Source organism: Neofelis nebulosa, chromosome 13 (genome assembly GCF_028018385.1).
Source record: "Neofelis nebulosa isolate mNeoNeb1 chromosome 13, mNeoNeb1.pri, whole genome shotgun sequence".
Lineage (NCBI taxonomy): Eukaryota > Metazoa > Chordata > Mammalia > Carnivora > Felidae > Neofelis > Neofelis nebulosa.
The window spans coordinates 70,684,693-70,703,195 of record NC_080794.1 but is presented as its reverse complement, the minus strand read 5'-3'; positions in this window follow the sequence as shown (position 1 = coordinate 70,703,195).

Here is an 18,503-nt window from a genome sequence, read left to right as displayed (position 1 = left end):
GTCCTTGTTTAAAAAGTAGACCAAATAGTTCCTTAAGAAATAAAGTGAGTGAAGGGTTAACCTGGAGTCACAAAAGGCGGCAGAATGTGAATTAAACATGGGGATGGACCTTGGAATACCTCTCCAGTGTCCACTCTGTTACATTCCACAGCCACTCGGTTTGCTGTCACTTCCATATGAAAGCGGAAAGAAATTCAGCAATTAAGTGGATGAGGTTATGTTTCCATTATGAAAAATTAAATTCTCTCTTTGGGTGCCTTCTACCCCAGGCAACTCTCCACACTATTTTTTGCCAGTTTTGTTTTTTTGCCCCTTGCCTTTACTATTATAATTGAGACTTCCTTGAAATAGCACCCCACCCCCACCACCCCACCTCCACCCCCCACAAAAAAATACCACAGAGCAACATTCCAAGTTATTATACAAAGTTGTTGTGATGTGTATCATTTTATATGAAGAATAGGCTCACATCATTTTATAATTCTATACACTCATGGTATATGCTAGTATCATAACACATGACCAATATTGAGATACATTCAATTCCCTTTTATGCAAGGATGATTCAGCCACAAGGAGTATAGTACCTAAAGCTTCTAGTTGTTTCCATAAGGTTTTTGTTTTTGAGCTTATATCAGGCTATTTGTGAGGTGACCTCAGCCTGTTAATGAATAAGGCAGTGGTAGTTAAGGGTAGGCCTTACTTGGTGGCCCTAGATGGTAACTGAGTTAAGCTACTATATGATGGCCTAACCAATTTCACCCAACATGGAATATCCTCAAACAAATTATCTTTGCTGTAATAACCAATTAGTCTTCCAGACAATTGGAAAGACTGAAATTCAGCTCCCTCTGCTAAATCCTGCTTTTCACCACCTTTTTTTCTTCAGAGCTAATATTCAAATAATAGTCTGGACTCCTAAGTGCTCAATATATGCTATTGCAAAACCTAACCTGCAAAAATAACCAGTACTCTTGTTATTTCTTGACTTTTTGATTGTAGTCATTCTGATAGGTATAAGGGGATATCTCATTCTAGTTTTGATCTGTATTATCCTGATTAGTGACACCGAGCATCTTGTCTCACACATCTATTGGCCATCTGTAGGTCTTATTTGGGAAAAATGGTGTCTATTTAGGTCCTCTTCCCATTTTTTTAAACCACATTATTTTTGGTGTTGACTTATTAAGTTCTTTATGCTTTTAGATATTCTCCCCTTATCAGATATACCATTGACAAATATGAAATATGATCTCCCACTTGGTAGGTTGCCTGTGTTTGTTTGTTTTTGTTTGTGCAAGTGATTTCACTGTGCAGATGATTTTATTTTGACATCATTTCCATAGTTTACTTTTACATTGGTCTCCCTTGGTTTAGGGGACCTGTCTAGAAAAATGTTGCTATGGCCCATGTTCTAGAGAAAGGAACCTTCATGCACTATTGATGGTAATGTAAGATTATATAGCCAATAAGGAGGATGATATGGAGATTTCTCAAAAGTTAATAGGAATACAGTATGATCCATTAATTCCACTACTGGATATTTACCCAAAGAAAATGAAAACACTAATTTGAAAAGCTATATGCACCCCTATGTTTACTGTAGCATTATTTACAACAGCCACAATACGGAAGCAAACTAAGTCTCTATTGATAGACAAATGGATTCTAAAGATGGGGGTGGGAGGGAGGGCAGGGTGGGTGATGGGTATTGAGGAGGGCACCTTTTGGGATGAGCACTGGGTGTTGTATGGAAACCAATTTGACAGTAAATTTCATATATTAAAAAATAAATAAATAAAAAAATAAATAAATAAAATAAAATAAAATAAAAAAAAAATAAAAAAAAAATAAAGATGTGGTATGTATATGTGTGTGTGTGTGTGTGTGTGTATATATGAATGAAATATTATGTAGTCACAAAAAAGGATGAGATCTTGCCATCTGTGACAACATGGATGGACCTACAGGGTATTATGCTAGGTGAAGTCAGAAGGAGAAACCACATGATTACTTTTATGAGGCATTTAAAAAAGAAATGAATAATATAACAAGAAAAAACAGAATCAGACATATAAATACAGAGAAAAAAAATGATGGTTGCCAAGGGAAGGAAGGTTGGGGGAGGCAGGCAGAATGAGTAAAGAAGAATGGGAATCCTAAGCTTCCATTTAGGAGATGAAGGAGTCACAGGAATAAGAGGCACAGCATAGGGAATATAGTTAACCATACTGCATTATTAGCTTTGTAATGTGATGGCTGGTAGCTACACTCATGGTAAGCAAAGCATAAAGTATAGACTTTTTAATCACTAGCTTGTAGACCTGAAACTGAAGTATCATGGTGTGTCAACTACACTTTTAAAAAAGTTAGTTAAAAATTCACGTTACCTCAATACAAAACCATTTCCATGATGTCAGCCTCTAAATATTCTGGTTAATTGAAGTTTTGTTGGATTGTTTCAGGGCAAACATCTTGAAGTTTCAGATTCTTTTATCTATGTTTTATCACAAATTTCACTCAAAATACCTTGGGAAAGTCCTTTTACTGCCCTCTACACTTAGGGGTCACTACTTGGTTTTTAAGAACCTATATCCTTTGTTACAACATTATCAATCCAGACTCTGCTATTTTCGTCGGTCACTTTATGTTAGTAACATTTTCTCATCCCTACAAAGTCTCAGATAACAAAAGGACAGATGTATGTAACAAATGATATAAAGTAATTGGCTGCTTCTGGAAATAGAGTTTTCAGGAGATTTGCCAACAAAATCTGTTCAGCTTGTAAGGCTCTAGGGGCAAAGTACTAATTTCCATAATGTCCAATACTTAGTATAAGTCCTGTCCAATGAGACTAGACATGAGGCCACCAGCTGGTAAAGGGCATTTCTTCTTTCATGGTGCATTGTACTCTACACACACACACACACACACACACACACACACACACACACACACACAGTATGGGCATATTACCACTCTAAAGGAAGCCAATGCCCCAGGCAGAAAGCCTCATCAATCCTGTCTCTTCCAGACTGTTTGATCAATTCTATCTGATCTGTGCCAGATCAAGTCCAAAGTTATGTACTAGAGCTTATTACACTAAAGCTATGCACTAGAATTCAATTCGGTTATCTTCTCTACTAAGAAATTATATATGTGAGGTAAAATAATGCTGTTCTCAGAGAAGTCTTAGAACTTGGAGCATTTTAACCTGATACTCTTTAGTAAACTACTTATAGTGGGAATGCATTTGTCTCTAGTTAAGGATTATTATATTTAAAGCATAGAAAATGAATTTTTAAAGAAGGGTATAGAAAGGGTTTTGTTGCCTCAAATGAAAGCTTCAAATTTTATAAGAGAACACACCCCTAACTAGATTTGGTTTTATATGCCATTAGGTGTTTTAAATATGATCAGGCAAAATTAGTGAGAAAGTTCAATCTGGATTCTCCTAATGCCACCTGTAAAGCATGAAACTTGGCTTTGCCACTCTTCTCTCTCTTCCTCTTTCCATATCACTTTTAAGTAGTATTTGAATTCTACCTATGTAACAGGCACTGTGCTAGGTTCCATGTTCCATCTATCATTAGTCGGTCATTAGGTTTACTTCTACTTGTGTCTACCATCACCAAAACCCACCCTCGTTCCTCATTTGAAATAGTCTCGTAGGTGGTCTCACCTTGGTGTACATTTCCAAACATTCTTTAGAACAGAAGACACTTTTTTCCTCTCCACCCCCAAATCTGACCAAGGTAGAAAAGGTGGTCTTCTCAACTGTTTAATTACTACTCAGAAAACAGCTCTTGCGTACTTGTTATGAATTATATTCTAGGGGTAGGATTCAGGGAGCATATGATTTGTCCCAGTATTTCAGGTTCTGAGACTAGTATTTACCACTCCACTGAATTAGAGTTACTGTCTGGGGCAGGGAGGGAGAGAGATAAAAAAGGGCATCCAGATTGGAAAGGAAATAAAAATTGTCTTTATTTGCAGATAATAGTTACCATAGAAAGTCTTATTACTTCTATTAAGTTTTTAGTAGGCTTAAGTTTAACATGTGGAACCTAAGACGAACATCAATTTTGTTTCCATATCAGACAATTCTTGAAAATTAAATTATCTTTCATACCAGAATATAAAATAGGGGACAATAAGATGAGGGATCTACAAGAATTATATAGTGAAATCTATAAAGCATGACTGGTAAGACCTAAGTAGAGTTATACCATGCCCACAGATCAGAGGATAGTATTGGTATACAATGTCAGTTCTCAAGTTGGCGTACAGATACTACCATAAACAAAAACAATTTCTACCAGAAAAACATGAAAAGCTTAGTCTCAAAGTAAAGAAATGCAAAGAACCTAGAAAAGCCACAACTTTGATAAATGAAACAAAGTTAAGATTTATCTTGCTTGACTTTGATTACTATAGCTTTTATAGAGTTTGAATAAAAAGACCACTAGATCAAAGGAACAAAAGAGAATTGAGAAATAGGCCTATGTATTAGTCTTCAGTAAATTAAGTTGAAAGGGTATTAAATGGATAAGGATAGTTTTTCTTTAATAGTGCTGGAAAAGTTAGTCACCTCTATGTAAAAAAAAAAAAAAAGTCAAGTCTTAATATCAATCTTTGTAAGAATTAACTCAAAATAAATTATAGCTCTAAATGCAAACTCACAAGTTTCAAGTTTTCTGTAGGAAAACCTAAGACAAAACTTGAGGTTATATACAAAACACAGGTTTTAGGTATTAGCATATGGCTCATAAAGAAAAATGTAATTGTACTTTGTCAAAACACAGAACTTCTCTTTAAGGGACATTGTTAGGATAAAAAAAAAAAGCAATCCATAGATTCAGAAAATGTTTGCAAATCTTATCTAGGAGTTTTGTCTAGAATACATAATGAAATAAAGGACTCAATAGAAAATCAAGTGAGGAAATGAGCCAAGATTGAGCTGACATTAGGAAAAAAAAAAGAGTGTGTTAATGGCAAATAAATACACGACTTGATGTTCAATATCATTAGTTACTATCAACTTCATTGACTATAGTGAATATTTGGAAATAGAACTTAAAATTGCAATATAATACTATTATCTATTAAAATTAAAATGTCAACATTAAAACAAAAAGACCAAGTATATTGGTTATGGTGAAACCAGAATCCTCATACATTACCAGTGGAAATGTAAGATGGCACAGACTCTTTGGCAAACACATAATTTCTTAAAATATAATACAGACCCCTACTATGTGACCTGGAATTCTAATTCTGAGTAGTGACCCAGAGGATTGAAAGTCTAGGTCCATACAAAGACTTACACAAACTGCATAGCTGTGTTTGTAGTAGTTCCAAGCCAGTTGTGGCCCCCATGCCCTCAATAGTGAATTCTATTCAGCAATAGGATGAACCATAGATACACTCAACAATATAGATAAATCAAAATGATTACACAGAGTCAAAGAAGCCCTACCGAAAGAAGGCACATATTATAGGGTTTTTTTTTTTCTATGTCAAACTCCTTATCAACGAAGCTCTTTGGACAAAAGACTTAGGAGTCATTTCATGGGAAATAGGGAGAGGGAATAGAGAAGGTCAAAACTGAGCAATTATAGATGGGGAGGAGTAAATTTTGGCAAGTAATATGTATGTGCATTATACTAATGTCTTCATAGGTTCACATGTGTCAAAGTTAAATGTTCCATTTAAGTATCTGTGCTTCATACTTCAGAGTTTTTGATAGTCTATCATAAACTGAGTAAGAATACTCTTAAAAAATTGCAGCACTTTCCTTAACATTTCCAGCATACTTTTGGCTGTCTGGATTTCAAGTCTTGCAAAGTGTCACTGTGTTAACTAAGTCTTTTGTTTTCTATATTCTGATGCTCTGTCATCTGTGACTTTGCTGACCCAAGAGGAACTGCCTCCCCCGCCCCCCCCAGAGCTAGCAAGATTCCTTGAAATAGTAGACAACTTACCCAGGGATAATCCTTTTCAAATGTAAGGAAACCAATCAAGATTCCAAGTCCAAGCACAGAAATATTTATACCTGCTTTGAGTATGGGAAATCTGTCTGGTTATAGCTTTGTGAGTTAAGTTACCCATTTCTTTAGTGTTAGTTTCTAATTGTTAATTGATGCCACCAAATACGTGAGGGTAAAAACAATAATAATAATCTAGTATGTAGTTTTTGAGACAGCCAACAATTAAACAGTATCATTAAACTATCAAGGAGTACACAGATTCGCCATTTATATTACTTAGTTTTGGTTTCACAGGCTGTCAAGATGGTAAAACTCATTTCTCTCAATTCTGTGATGGCAGTCAGTGTCAAGGAAAACATACCTGTGATCATTACTTTTTAGTAGTAAGCAAAAATGTTACCATTACTTGCTAAGCAAACAGGTTATAACAGTTATAATATCATAGATGCCAAGGGTGAAGTTGCCAGAGACAAAACAGCTTTGGGGAGCTGTGGGGTTATCATCAACTGTTTAATATCTAACTGGTAATTTACTTATTAGTGGTAAGATGAAAAGTGTGCACCTTCTAAAATATTTCTTCCCTACTTGGAGCTCAAAGGAACTATTCTGAGAATGTGAAGTTTGACCTTTTTTTGTGTGTGTCCAAATTTCTTGGGTTTGCAGTCTCATGAATTAAATATAGAGCACACATTATTCAACCTTAATGGGCATTTAAAGGTCTGTGAGTAGCCTCCTCTCAACCACAGATATTTTATACATAAATAAAAAGAGACACATGGTAACCTAGCATTTAGCATCAAGGCTTTAAAATCTGATTTCTCTCCTTGGTTCTATGATTTGTGTCACTACAGGGTGAGCTCACTGATCTAGGTCTTCTCTAATTCCTCAACTTTTCACTTCTGTTTAATATTGCTTATTCAACAGAATTTGAGCCCACATAGGATTTGTTTTGTGCTAGATCCCAGCATAATATTCAGAAGACACAGGCTCTATCTCAAATCTGAGTGCTGAGAATAACACAAGAAAGCTAAACTTGTGTTAAGAAATGGAGAAGATATTTCAGGCACCTGGGTGGCTCAGTCAACCGGTTGGGCAACCAACTTCGGCTCAGGTCATGATTTTGCGGTTTATGAGTTTGAGCCCCGTGTCTCGGGCTCTGTGTTGACAGCTGAGAGCCTGGAGCCCGCTTCGGATTCTCTGTCTTCCTCTCTCTCTGCCCTTCCCCCACTCATGCTCTGTCTCTGTCTCAGAAATAAATAAACATTAAGACATTTTTAAAGAAATGGAGAAGATACAAATTTATACAGCTAAATGGTAACAAATACAGTTACATATGTAAGCGAATGCTTTATTTAGTAAAGTACAGGAACAGAAGTGTTCAGAATCCACTTTCCTGCATCTGAATTCCACATTTACTCTAGCTATGGGGTCTTGGATAGTTCAACTACAGTCTCCCTCTCTGTCAAATTTGGATTTTACTAGCAACTTGACTGGCTGTAGTGAAAATTAAATGCAATCATCTATGACAAGTGTTCAACATAATGCCTAGTTAAGTATCTAAGTCTTGCTAAGAGGAAGGACCTCCACACATAACCCCTCTTTTCTAGGACAACCCTATCAAGAATTGAAGTCATTCTAGATGAAAGGAAGTCAGTGCATAAAAGCTGGAAGAACATTCAAATCCTAGTCAAAAGGGGAAGTTGTTGTCCTAGTCAGAGTATGAACATTGATATTTCCACTGAGTAGGAAGAAAAATGAACCAAAAAGTTAACAAATTACAAGTCCTTGAAAATTTTAGGAAGAACAATTTTATCATAATGGAGACACCAAAGTGAGATCATGAATGATGTTGGAATGTTGAGGAATAAGTTTATATAGAGATGGCTCCATGGCACAGGGGTTAACTATCGAGTTAGGAATCCAGGAATAATTAAGGAAGAACTGAGTTTAAGACATTATTTTGGCTCAGGAAAGGAAAACCTCCATTGTTGTAGGTCTTGTTTCAATACTGTCAATTCCATATCTTACATTCTAAGAAACAAACAAGAATGTATATACAAAATCCTAGTGCAAGTTATAGAAGTTTGGTCAAATGAGAAACAGTTGAGACCTAGAGGTATTATGCGGACCATTTACAGAAAATGATCAATGCCTCGTCTATAGTAAAATAGACGCTTAACTACATATATTTATGTAGTTTTAACTATAGCTTTATATATATATATATATATATATATATATATATATATATACACAATGTTATATATTTTATATATAGCTTTAACTATATATAAAATAGATGCTTAACTACAAATATTAATACTAAGAACAACTATCAGATATGTAGCATTTACTATGTGCCAGGTTCCCTAATAAAGGCTTTCCTTTTTAACTGATTTAATTAAAAAAATTAAGTTAGAACAAGTAAGAATAGCAGAGTTTGTTGATATTCCCCAGCATGTGTACACAACATAACTAAGTAAGACATAGAACTGGTTATATTTGTAAGGACAGAGAGGTATGCAGAAGTCGACTCACAGATCTGTGCTGAATTTAAGGAGATTGATGGAGAACTTGAAGTTGTATTCCTATTTACTTACAAGTAACATGACCACCACCACTGGCATCATCCTCTTCATTGTGGTCATCACCACCACCCTTATTGTTTCTGATCACCTATTTGTACATCACATATTATTGCTTTTAAAACACTTAACAACCCTGGTTGGAAGAACAGTTTTCCATTCTGCATGAATGCTGTGAGACTTGCTATAAGCAACTTTCCCAAGTTTATAAAGGTAAATGAGGACAGGAGAAGAGCAAAGATCAAGATTTGAATCTATACTGAGTGACTTCAAATTCTACTTGTTTCCCTTGTGCTTTAGGGGCCGTTTAAAAATAAATTTCAAGATGGAACTACCGTAACTGGACAGGGCATTCTATTTACAATGTCATTGTCCTTTCTTTAACGAAAGGAATAATCACTAGAAATAGACAAGATTATGATATACTATGTGTTGTTTTTGTTCAAGAAAAACACCTTTGTTCTAAGTATTTAATTCTTCATGAGAGAGTTCCAATTTTGCCATCTATGTCACTGGGATCTCAGGTCTATTATTCACAATGGAGGGAAAATGGTGAAGCCAGAGTTGTTCTGCCTTTACTGGTGCTATATCAAGTTGCATAAGAATGTTACCCCCATACAAACAAGCACAAATTGGATTGCCCATAAAATCTACATTTGGTGGAGGCTCAAAAGTTGAATAAGGAAACATAAACCCAGAAGAAACTAAAATTCAATTTTCAATCCTCCAACCCCATCCCAAAACAAGATGGAAGGTACAAATCACTCCACCCTTGGCAGCCAAGCAGGGCTAAGATAATGGCCTACATGAAAGTAGGTGAAAATAAAAGATGATTCTCAGGTTCTTCTAATTGGCTTTCCCCAAATGGTTATAAATATATAACAGTCCAGCACTTTAAACCTGGAATAACTAGAAGGAAATTATGTCACATTTCAAAAGGATTTCTAGCCTCTTGAGGCAAGAACAAGGTCTTATATCCTCTCCATTTTTACACAGTACTGTTTGGATACTCTAATGTACTTCCAGCAATCAGTTTAATTCAGAGAACATTAGCCACTGTTGGGTTTTTTTTTTCCATCCAATAGGAATATGAATTGGATTCAAAGCTGTAGACTTGAATGTATCTAGTTTCAGCCATTTATTCGGAGAGCTTAGGCAAGGATTTAATGAAATTAATTGTTCATCGTGTTGTTTTAAGGTTAAAATTAAACAATATCATGAATCTAACACAGACCCTACTTTCAAATATACTTTAGTGATTGCAAAGACAGACAACCATTTAACCACCCCTCCTTTCCCCCACTCAACCTTGCAGACATTGTAAATTATTCATGGCATATTCTACATACACTGAGCCTCAGATTCTGCTCAACACAGAGGTACATGCAACAGCTACAAACTGATAGGAGCTGGTAAAAGTCTTATGGCCTCTAATATCTCTGGTTGAAGTGGAGTGGTAAGGAAGCAAATTCTAAGTCAACTGAACATCATAAAATAATTAATGTTGAAGAAAAGCTAAAGAAGTGAGGGATGGCTTTGAGTTGATGAGAAATAGGACAGGAGATACCAGACCATGAGAAGTTTAATACAATGAGAATTATACGTGTTTACAAGTATACATCAGTAATAGAGAAAACTGCCAAAGAGAAGCCAAGTAAATACTTTTCTTAACTGTGCCAAAGAATTTGCAACTTACACCAGAGAATTTTAAGCAGGGAAGTGGGATCAAGTTTGTATTTTCAGAAGAATATCTAACTGAAATATATAGAATAAAATGGGAGAGGTAGACTTGGCAGTTCAGATCTATTGTTAAGACTATAGTTAAGAGGTGAGTGATGGCCTTCTGCAGTGGGAATGGGAGGCCTAAGCTAACTACAAGTGGGACTCTCAAGTAGCTGATGTTTAGAAAAAGAAATATTTCAAAATATCTTTTTATCATCTATATCCCCAGCTACTTTCCCACCTGACCATGAGATTATCTTAAAGTAAATCAGACATTATATCCTGTCATCTATAAATATATCTAGCTGTGGGCATTATTTTTCAAACCTTACCATTATAACAAAGAAAATAGACTATTTCTAAATACCATTTAGACCTAGTCACTGTTCAAAATCTTACATAAAGTTCTTTTTAAGTTTATTTATTTTGAAACAGAGAGCAAGCCAGGTAGGAACAGAGAGAGCGGGGAGAGAGAATCCCAAGCAGGCTCTACACTGTCAGCACAGAGCCCTAGGCAAGGTCTGAACCCATGAACAATGAGATTGTGACTTGAGCTGAAATCTAGAGTCAGACACTTAAGGGACTGAGCCACCCAGGTGCCCCAAATATCCTTAATAACCATTGGTTTCTACAAACTAGGAGGCAAAGTACCTCATTGCATGTGGTTAGTGTCTCTTAAATCTTTTTGATAGGTTTCCTCTCCCTGGTAAAACACACACACACACACACACACACACACACACACACACACACACACACAAAACAGCAAAATCCTACCAAGAATACAGTTGGTTGCTGTTTGGACAAGGTTATCAAAACGACCTAGCGGTCAGTTGACCATTGAGCTGAACTCAGGAAAGTCGAGGCTTCTCACGTCTCCCCTGTCCTTGGAATGTAGGTCTGGCTTGTCACCTCTATACTAGTTTCCATTCCAGGATGTAGCATTTGGATTGTAAGGTGTTGTTGAGACTAGCTGGAGTGAACACATGCCTGAAACCACTTAAGGCCTCTATATAGAATTTTATAGTCCTGGTGGGTAGGTGCAGAGATCTATTCATGTTGCAGTACTCCAAATCAAGCCTCAGATGGAAGTTTGCTTGCTTCTTAAAACTGCCACTTACTAACCTAAAGTGGTATGCCTCTTTTTCAGGCTCTCACATTCTACCCAGGACACTCCTAAAGTTGTAACCCAGCAGTGATTTAATAGTTTTGGATGATAGACCAAGGGGAAAATGTCCACACTTATGGATTTTATCATCAGGATTTAGTGTAATACCATTTGTTGAAGTAGAAATCACTGGAGAAATGGCAAGTTTGTTGGAATATCAAATTCCATTGATATTTTCCATTGAAGAAAATCCTGTGATATACTGGTGAATTACTACCTCATAATCAGGTAATCTCACCAGTCCATAGTTTAGAAGGAATGAGCAGCAGTTTTTAGTTTAAGGATCCTTCAGCCATGGCTTAGGACTAACAGTTTTTTTTTTTTTTATAAAATTGCTTATGATAAATATCTCAAGAACAGGGGAAAAGTCTGAGAACACAATATTTTACTCTAAGTTCTATGCTTAGTCATTAAATATAGTAACTCTAAATACGTCTGTGCTTGGAGTTAAAGAAGTCTGTCTTGAAACATTTTAAGAGCAAATATGGAGCCATAGAAACCAACTATACAAATATACCGTGAGAAAAAGTAATTGAATTTTATTAAGGAGGTCTAAGAAAGCCTTTTAAGTTAGAGGTTGTGCCACAAAGAACAGTTAAGGAACTGATAGATGGACATGGGGTAAGAAGGGTAGATACCCAGGCAAAGAGGAGTACTTGCCCAAAAGCAGGAGGAAAAGTAAAAATAGTGTTAGATGGTTTCCAAGCAACTGGCAAAAATAGGAACTTGTTAAGTGATTGACTTGTTGATTTAATGATGGAAAACTCATTTTCATTTCAAACAGCAATTCACTGTAAATACTATCATCACCACATACAAAAATAGATTTTGATACATACTAACTTGGTTCACTCAAAAACAATTCTCAAGTCCTGTTACTTAGACCATCATACTCTGTGTGTCCTCCGCCCCCCTACCCCCCATCAACTTAAACCCAAAGTCATCAAACAGGTAATAAAGAAGAGTGGTGACTTTTTATAAGTAAGTAAAGTCTACGTCATTCATTCGTCTAAAATTTGATGTTAATATTTCAAAGTATGTATTTGGAAGAAAATGCTCATTCAACTTAAGGAATTGTAAAAAAAATGTTTTTATAAGGGTGTCCTTCTAGTTCCACCTCAATTCCTGAAATTTCTCAACAGAAACTCTTGCAATGTTATACATTCTTTAATTGTAACAGAAAGGGAGAACACTTTTCAGAAACAGATCTCTTTGAAATCAGAATTGTTTGATCAATTGCCTCCATTATAATAGAGTCTTTCCTGTGCTAAGAGGGTGTTTTTCTTCCTCTTCAGCTGCTAACATAATTATCATATAGTATGCATTCATACCAGGCTATCAGAGAAGGTTTTGCATTCCCTAAAAAGTTGCCAGATCATGTTCAGGAGACCAAATCTGGTTTGCATAAGTTTTGCATGGTCTGCACATGGGTAGACTGCACAGTAATTCGGAACAAAACCAAAAAATATAAAGCTATGTTTAAATAATAGCCATATTCAGGTAATCTGTTTCTGGCTCCTTGTAAAATTTACACACACACACGCGCGCGCGCGCGCGCGCGCACACACACACACACACACACACACACACACACACACAGCAGCTGAAGCTAATTAAAGTAACTGCTCTTTGTTAGTGTAAATTGCAAAATGGAAACCAAACTTGAATTCTCCCACAGCAAACAAAGCCATTTAAGCCATGTAAGCAAAACAAATCTGGCTCATTTCATGAGCAGAAGCGCAATTTATGTTCTTAAAAATGTCCGATAAAAATTTGTCTTTTTAAAATGGTAGAAGATATTTTAACCAATCTTCTGGTGCCTAGAAACCCCATTGTAATAATCACTGTAAAGGTTAACACTCTCATTTTCACTTTTTTGTCATTTCACTTTCCTATCAGCTTTGGATTTGAAGACTTCTGTTAATGGACTCTTCTAAATACAATAAGCTCTTACTAAATACTATTTCACTGATCTGGTTTTAATTTTCAGTATTTCTGGATTTGACACCATTTGGAGTGCAGTTTCCAGTTTGCACAATCGTTGTTACTTCTAATTCTCAACTTTGATGACAACAGAGGTTGTCCTTGATACTTAAACTACCAGATTTAAATACAAAGGCAAATCCGTATTGGACTTTATTGTCTCTAGAAGAAGTGGGACAATTAAGTTAGGTCAAAAGAATAAGAAATTCATAACCATAGATAAATGAGTAAGAAGGTACTTTTCTGTAGAAGAGGAAAACATGCCTGCATATTTCATTATGCAAACCAAATGTGAATAAGTGGGAAGGCAGAAACCAATCCTGTTTACTAACTTACTTTATCAATAAGGGTCCTAGAAACAGAATGTCATGTAGACAGAAGTGTTTAGGTTTTGAAGAATTAAAATGGTAGAAAGAAAACAATAATGTATCATAATACTAACAAGATCTGAGATAAAATAAAAAAAAACATTACCAACCCAAAGGTTGAGGAACAATAAGAAGAGAATGCAGTAATTTAAACTTGGAAATTCAGAGCCCCACAGAGAAGAAATTAAAATCTGTGACAAGGGGTTACTCTTTGCTGGTGTTGGTGTCTCTAGGCTAAGATGGGGTAGTCCATTTGACTGGGACCCCGAACTCTCCAGGCAGATGCTGGAGTCTGAGGGGTACACTGAAGCTACTTCTCACACTATTGGAAACCAGCAAAAGAGAATCCATTGCTGGTACTTTAGTAACTTGCTCCAAACAAACTTTGCCAGAGTCTTGCTAAGAGACCAGGAAGTGAATACACATCCCAAGAGAAAACAAAAAAACAAGAAGCAAAACGATAAGAGACAGACTCCAGCTTTCTACTCTCCCATTACAGTACCCTTTCTGTGAAATTTAACAGGAAGCAGCTGGCAAACCAGAAATGTGGCATAAGTCCCAGCTCCAGCTGGGAAGCAATACTTCAGTAACTGGCAGTTACCTAACTTGTAATTTAGAAATTTGTTTGGGTCTACAAAGTTCTTCTCTATTTATGTCATTCAACATATTTGATCTCCATATAGCAGACATGATGACACTCGTTTTCCACATGAAAAATTGGGTGAGAGCAAAGAACATCTCCATATCCAACATCATATGGATTGCAGAATCACCATTACAACATACAATTTAGCCTACCCTTCCACTGTCCCAATAATTTCAAGACGCAAATCCAACAGGCAACTTAACTCTTTATAGTTGATTCCATGAACACTACTCTCCTGAAACAATTGAAAACTGGATATTTAGAATGCTTACTGCCCCGAGTCACAGATGATAGTTGTTTGCCTTTTTAAATAAATTTAGAAGAAAACGTCTATAGCTGAAGGTAAGGGATATCCAAGAGCAATTGACTGTAATGTTCACTTAAACAGTTATAGGTCTTTAACAAATGCTGAAAGAATACAATTCAGTGTAGCAACTTAAAACAACTATCTCAAAAAGAGGTAACACCTCTTTCCTTTATCCTTATGAGAGAAATTGACCCTTGTTTCTTTAAAATGCTATTTTCCTCACTGTGCCACCATACAAAGTGAATTACCAGGACATAAAAAACAAATCTACCCCTACCATGAAGGGGTAGCATTCTTTCTTGCCATCTGCCAAAGCAAACAAATGATGGTTTAAAAGCTGTACCTAGTTGTGATGACTACAAGGTTAATGGCAACCCTGAGCATTGTGCAGTTGTGCAATATACCACAAACAATTCTAAGGGGCAACCTGTTTCCACAGAAAGCTAGTTGTGCAGGTGCTTGATAAATGCATTGTTTGGAGAGATGCATTTTTATAATTAAGTTTAGCAACTATGTATTTTGTTCCAACTGCTGGACTTAGCAGTACCTTTATTATAATGGGCATTGTGGATCTTAATGCATTTTCCAAATTTTTATGCCAAAAACTGAAGATGTTTTCTAGGAGCATCTGCAGAGAATTATGCTAATTAGTCCATAAAACACATTGGTAAAAACACTTTTTTAAACAGATAACACTCCTGGCCTTACCACCAATACCCTACCTCTTACTAAAATTTTACCAGAAAAGAAAAATTCCATTCGATTTCAATATTTTTTCCACTGCCATTTTATACCCCAAAAGACGTACACATAGGTTGCTTTTGCTCTTTAGTACACAACAGTAGTTCTCTTACAAAAATATCACAGAAGATTACCAAGAGAAAATATGCTAAAGATCCCTCCCAAAAATCTAAAGTTTTCCAGCAGAGCTGTTTCAGGGTGAATGCATATTCAAAATTTCACTGTAGTTTCTCTTCTTACAGCCCAACAAACGTAGACCAATTCCTCCACTCTCCAGAAAAGGACCTTGTCACTTGTGATGTTTGTGTACATCAACAAGTCTGATACACACAGTGTTTGTGTGTCTTGATTCATGTAGCTCCTTAACTCAGATACCCCTTAAAGGCAGAGGGAATCAGAATAGCTGTGGGCTTGGCTTTCTGCATAGAAAAAGATGGCAACAGAGAGAGTAGAATTGGCCAAAATACTTACATGTTTTCATTTGAAACGACTTTGTCCTGTAACAAGATACTGGAGATAGAAAAGTCATCCATCCCTTACCTTTTACAAAGAAGAAACAAAATGATGAGGTGACGTGTCCAAAACCCACAACGCACTTGCTTCTAAACGAGGAATAAAACCAAAATCCTGTACTCATTCACACCTGGTCAGGGCTATTTATTCACTGAAAAGCCTTCTTCAGGTGGGCTAGGTTAGGCTGGGATGATTTTCACATGGTTTACATCAATGGCATCCAACTCTGCCTAATAGCATATTCGCCTGGATTTCTTTTACAGCTACGGATTTCCAGGTCCCGTCCCACAGTTTGTGATATTCAAATCCTAGAGACCATACTGCTCCAATATAAAATCTGTCCCAATGAGTCTGAGCTCATAAATGTTGGATAACTCTGGATAAAATCTTGCATTTTAAGAATCATGAGATGTAAGTCAGTTTTTCCAAGACTTGCCTTTATTCGCTATGTAAATACACAAGATAGAAGGAGTTAAAAGTATGATTGGTATTTTGATCATGCTTAGCTAGGCCTTGCTATATGACATATGGTGAGTTGGTTACTTTTTATTTTCAAGTCACAACCATTGTGACATCTGGGCTACTATGATCTATCTGGGGTCCTATTAAAGACTAATTAGTTACTAGGATAAGACTTTAATCTTTCAATAAAAGGTATCCAGAAATTATAGTCTGTTTCCCTCTTCTTTTAAGAACACTTTGAATGCCAAATAGAGCATGATAGAGCAACTTCCAAGTGATTCAAAACAAACAAATAAACAGAGACTGATCTACACATGGACCCAGAACCTGGACACTCCAAAAAGAAATATTTGTTTGGAGGAGAAATAAGTGTTCTGGAATTTCAAAGAATATATCACCCTAGATAGAATGGAGTCTCCCATTTCTGTCTTTCTCTTTAAAGTTGGACTATCTCACCTGTTTTTTAATGAGAATAAGAAGACAAGTGGTATTTCCATTACAGATAAGAAATATATGTTTTAAGCATACTCTGGGGAAATATACCAGCTGGCCAATTATGATTAGAAGCAAGCTGCCATGGAAATAAAATTCCACTGAGGTCTCTTAAGTATTTGCATGTTTGCAAGGTACAAGTGTTTATACTGACAGAAAAGGGTTTTCAGATCTTGCAGGTGGCAACAAGTCCAAAAGATGCATTTTAAACAGAAGAACAAACCAAAGCTGAAATTTGACTTCTACTTACCAGAAGTCTCTTTTAATTTTTTCCCTCTTTTATTGTAGGTGATTCTAAACTGTGATAGATTCTGCATTCTGAGACAGTTCACTTCCTGGAACTGGAGGGGAGAACAGCTTTCCTCCTTGGCATCTCTCAAGTCAAGGTTATTAGCAGCCATCATTGTTATCAACACCAAAACATGTTTTCTGTGTACTTGCTGTGTGAGAGAATCACAGAACCAAACAAATTCTGGAAAACAACATAAAGTGGTGGTTAAGGATGTGAGTTCTGCCATCAGACTTCCTGGAACCAAAGACCAACTTCATCATTTTACCAGCTAGTTAACTGGGAAATTTACTTAACCTCTCAGTTTAGTAATACAAAAAATGACAGAGATGATAATGTCTACAACATTGAATGTTTTCAAAATATTGGGTCATATAATGTCTGATAAATACTCAGCAAAGTGTCTACTTAGTATTGGCGACCCAATAAATGGAAATTATTGAGGGTGCCATGGTGGCTCAGTTGGTTAAGTGTCTAACTCTTGATTTCGACTCAGGTCAAGATCTCAGGGCCTGTAAGATTGAGCCCCATGTTGGGCTTGGTGCTGGCCGTGTGGAGCCTGATTGGGATTCTCTCCCTCCCTCTTTCTCTACCCCTCTGCTGCTTGTTCTCTCTCTCTCTCTCTCTCTCTCTCTCTCTCTCTCTCTCTCTCTCTCTCTGTCTCTGTCTCTCTCTCTCCCTCTGCCTCCCCCCTCTCTTTTTACCTCTCTCTCTAAGTAAATAAACATTAAAAAATGGAAACTATTGACATGAAGAATGTAGAATTATCATTATGGAGTGAATTAATAATCACAAGGAATATAATATTCTAACTTAACCAAATAACTTAATATTTATTGACATTTTGCTATGTGCCAGGTATTGGGCTCTAAGATAAAAGTGATGTTGAACTACAGATGGCACTTTCTTGCCTCAGGGAAAGCCTAATATAGGTGGCTGGGTAAGTCATAAATATCTTTTGATGATGCCACAAGGCTGGCTGTGTATGAACTATTGCAAAAAAATGGTCAAACAAATGCTCTAAATTCAAAGGAAGAAGGGACTGATAAATATAAGGGAAGATTTATGGATGAGGAAACCCTGAAGTATGTTATAGGATATATACTTTGGCCAAGAAGAAAATAAGGGAGATTATATTCTAGACTCAGGAAATGGACCAGACAAGAGGATGGCATTTAGAACAGGCACATATATTTAATAACAAGCACATCCTTTGGATGTAGAAGATTTCTCTTGT